We start from the raw sequence: 4,940 nt of genomic DNA, 5'->3' as shown, positions 1-4,940 counted from the left end.
GTGTGATTTATTTGATATGTGTCATGAATACTGAGATGTCCTTCACACCTTATACATGGACCTATAGGCTATTTTTTCAAGTATATTATAGTTTTACCCAGAAGGTAAATTAACAGCTTTAATCCCTTTTTTTACACATAGTAATCACTGCGTGAAAATTCTAACCGGCGCAGTTTGAAAATTAAATTCGTTTAAAGTGGATGTGCCTGACTTATTTGAGTTTTTGGTGCCAAGACATAAGGGACAATTATATCACATATTGAATATGCTTATCTTTAATTGACAATATTTAGCGCATAATCTATTGATTAGGCTCATATAAGAGAATTTGTTATTTCTCTTGTTGGCAATTAATTATTTGCTATAGGTCATAACTATTGAGATTTATCACACAACTTATAAATGAGACAAAAGCATGAATTCTCAATATGGTTTTTCATTGTTAGGTTGCACCTGTTGTTGCTAAACCTTACTTTGATCTTGTGATGCCAATTAGATTATATGAGTCTAAATTTTGTGATATCTAACATGAATAATCGACTATAGTTTTGCCTGGAAGGTGAATTCATAGCACTAATTATATGATAACAATATTCGGACAAATTATATATCTCTAATGTGAAATTGACTTGATACAATTCAAAAGTCAATAATTATTTGTCCAAAGTCAAACTTGCATATAGTGCTAGTTTTGCAATAGAAAATATTGGACATGAGTCCTAAATATAGAAATTTATCTCATATATAATATTGAGATATAAAATTTATAGCTCTTAATTTTTGAATATATATTTACCCGAAGGTGAACTAAGAGCTCTAATTTCCTATGTCAACATTTAGACCAAACCTTGATAATATCTATTTGATAAAAAAATGATCCCCAAATCTTTTGTCAAACCCTGGAAGGGTCGTTAGGATGAATGCAAACACCGTTCGATGAAATAATACTATAAAGTTAGTTAGATTATGTTAGTGTGCCTGAAGCAATTAAATTGTGAAGGGGAATTCCTAGTATTTTTATTCAAATCTAACTAACGGCATATCACAAATCAATACCTCAAGGATTGTTATGATTATTAATTATATCTAGTACATGCATGTTTTCAAAATAAACATTTCCCAATCTGCGTTATTATTTATAGTGCGCAGTCTATCTCAATATATCACCACTACGACGTACCTATAAAAAGGCTACCAAAGAAGCCTTAGTCTCTTGATTAATTAATGCCAAGAGCACATGATAGGAGACTAATATACATATCCTTAGGTACGCTGACTGCATACTTAATTAATGAAGATTGTTTCTCGGCATTAGGGGGAGATAAGAGTTCAAATTTAATAGAATGCCAAGAAATTTCATAGAATAAAAATATATTCATTATTTAATCCATGTACTAGTTAGACTGAACTGAAAGTTCAGAAGATGATATATTTGCGATATTAGAAAATAATCTGCCAAATACATCTATTGATTATAAAAGAATGACTAGGTCCATATACCATCCCCAATTTGGACCAAATATATCTATCGATACTCCTTGATGCCAGAAGTGTAGGAGATCTATCGGTGTAAGAGATAAGAATCATTATACTAGATCTAGTAAATAAACATTGTCACTCTTGATATACCTTGAATAATTATGTCTTGGAGACGTTCGTCCAGATGATGAAAAACCCTAGTCAATTTATAGGTGCACCAAACAAACATAATACTAGGGATGCGGGACAACCAGATGTGATCTGAATAAGCTCTGGGGAATGTCTAGAATCTGGTTGACTTAAATATTGCCATAAACAATTATAAATATGGGAGAGATTTATGAAAGTATTATAGTTGTCGACAACACAATAGCCTGTACAAATTGCTCCATTATATGATAATCTGGATCCAGAGTTATGCACCGGAAGTGCCATGACTATTTAACGTATAAAGGAGCAATTAAGGCATAGCTCGACTCGCTAATTATTAATAATTCTCTTTATAACAATACACCATTGAGAGTTAACCCCGAAGGTTACAAGTGGGTGTGTGCACGAAAGAGAAATAAGAATAATCAGGTGATATGATATAAAGCGAGTTTGTAGTCTTATGGGTTCACGCAGATACCCTTGATTGATTTTAATCAAACATATTTTCCCACGATAAATGTCATTAAGTTCCGCTACATCATTGGCAGAATAATAAATTAGATATGCAACTAATATTAAATTCAAAATTCCCTGAAGGATTTTAAGTTCTCAAAATGAGAAAAAGTGAAAATCGCACATTAAAATATTAAGGTCTTTATAGGACCTGAAATGGTTAATATTTATTTTGAGAAATCCCTGATGGATTTATAATTCCCGAAATGAGAATTTAAGTGCCATTATATTTACTCTTTAAAGGGTTGGGAATGGAGTTAATATCCTCATTGAAGGAATAATATGTACCATTGTGTGCTCGATAAAGGGTTGATAATGAACTTATTTATATTTATTATCTAAGTCAATATTGATGGTGGAAAACATCAATGAAATATATAAAGGGTTTGATTATGTCAGCGCATATCTAAAGACGGAGTTTTTTGAAATAAAAGTCTGGGAAAGCTAAATATTATCTCGACTTGAAGATTGAGTTTTTTTCTTTGAAGAAATTTTTATACACTAGTTAGCCAATATATGATTTTGATTGCATACTTAGACAAACTAATATACAATGGGCTACTTGTGTACTGGCTATTATTTTTGTATCCCCATAATGTCAAGTCCCAAAACTGGCTGTACTATATTTATCCCCATTGTCCCATAAAGGGTCAATAAAGATTGTGTTACACAAATGATAAAATGATACATAATGAAATCCTTTTGACTAGATATTGTGATGTCAATATTATACCAAGTGAACTCCAGAAGAGTCACGAGATTATTATAGAGTATATATTTATTCCATTGACAGTTGTATATATTTATTTACAAAATTCCTCTATACATTTTTGGAAATTTAATGTATGGGAATTAAAGATTGTTATCTTGAGGGGAGTATCATTTTACATGAATCAATCTTGAAGATTGGGTCTTGATGACTAACGGTTGTACTCTTTTCCTTAGTTAAGTTTTTCCCCACGGGTTTTTCTTTAAATCTAAGGTTTTTAATGAGGTAGCTAATATAAGACAAGAATACACATACATCATGCACTTTTTCCTCAACTAGTTTTTCCCACTGAGTTTTCTAGTGATGTTTTTAACGAGACATGAGTATGATACAATAATGACAATGGGAAATGTCGCAAAATAGTTGCTTATGTAGACAAATCCCAAAAATCCTGAAGATTATGCCAATTATGCCTTGAAGGCTTATGATTGTACTCTTTTCCCTTAACTAAGTTTTTTTCCCACAGGATTTTCTTAAGTTAATGTTTTAATGAGGCAATCAGTACAATATATGTTCTTACAAATATCATGTACTCTTTTCTTCAACTAGATTTTTCCCACGTGGTTTTCCTAGTGAAGTTTTTAACGAGGCATGAATATACATATTTTATATTCCTTTTGTCTAGGTTTTTCCCACGGGGTTTTTCTAGCAAGTTTTTACGAGGCAGGATCATATCAAAATAATGTCCAAGGGGGGTGTTGTAAAATCTTATTATGGACATTATTCTGACATTAATAACATGATTTGTAACAGCTTAGTATTTATGAAATGTTATGTAATAGCTGTCAAATATAGATTATATAAAGCCAGGTACTATCCTAGAAATTCTTTCATGGAAGCAGATCTTGGAAATAACCCCAGTCATTGTTGGCGGAGTATTAATCTGTAGTGGTGTGAGAAGGAGGATTGGGAATGGTAATTCTACCTCTGTGTGGAAGCACCCTTGGTTACAGGATGGTGAGGATCCCATGATCCAAACAGAAATGCCTCCCCAACTGGCTGATGCTAAAGTAGCCAATTTGATTGATCAAGGAACTAGAACGTGGGACTTTCATTTGCTTACTGATATTTTTGAGCCTGATGATGTGACCCGGATTGTTAAGATACCAGTCTCCCAGGAATATGAAGATCTGTGGTATTGGCATGGGGACTCTAATGGTTGCTACTCTGTTAAGAATGGGTACAGGCATATTGTGGGAAATTATGGCAACAATATGAATATGGGGTTCAATAAATGGCTCACCTTATGGAAGCAAAAAATACCACCCAAGTGGAGGACTTTTTTATGGAAAGCCATAAGTGATATCCTCCCCACTACCATCAACTTCCGTACTAAAAGGGTGAATGTTAAGTCCGGTGTGTGCTGTGTGTGGTGTGGAAAATGAGGATGTTATGCATGCATTGGTTTTGTGTGACTATGCAAAAACCATTTGGGCACAATCTAACCTACCATTACCGAGCACTATGACAAATATTTTTTATGTGTGGTTTGATGAATTGTTGAATATTCTAGACTCGGATGGAATTCTCTACGCAGCTGCAATATTATATTATCTATGGAGAACCCGGAACGAAGCGGTATGGAAGGATTGTGTAACTCACCCGAGGAGGATGTTGGCTGCGGTTCGTGTAGCTGTCACTGCATGGCGCCAAGTCCACGCTGCTGCTGCCCCGCCTACTGTCGTTGCGCCCCAAGGAGCAGTAGCCCCTACTGCCATACGGCAGCAACCGCACCAGCTGGGTCCTCATCACCAACACAGCAAATGCTACGTGGACGCAGCTTACCACGGTGGTTCCGACATAGCGACGGCATGTGCGGTGCTTATAGGAGGAGACAGACACTTTATCTCAGCATTTGCCGCGCCATTACCACATTGCTACTCCCCTATAATGGTAGAGGCATATGCCTGCAAGGAGGCCCTATCTTGGTTACGTGATCGTGGAGTACAATCGGTTGAACTATTAACAGATTGTCAGACGCTACATAAATATTTAACGCCACCATATCAATTAGCAAGGTCGTATATTG

Source organism: Ipomoea nil, unplaced genomic scaffold (assembly GCF_001879475.1).
Source record: "Ipomoea nil cultivar Tokyo-kokei standard unplaced genomic scaffold, Asagao_1.1 scaffold0256, whole genome shotgun sequence".
In the NCBI taxonomy this organism is placed as follows: Eukaryota; Viridiplantae; Streptophyta; class Magnoliopsida; order Solanales; family Convolvulaceae; genus Ipomoea; species Ipomoea nil.
The sequence above is the reverse complement of the archived record's forward strand: the minus strand, read 5'-3'. Positions refer to the sequence as shown.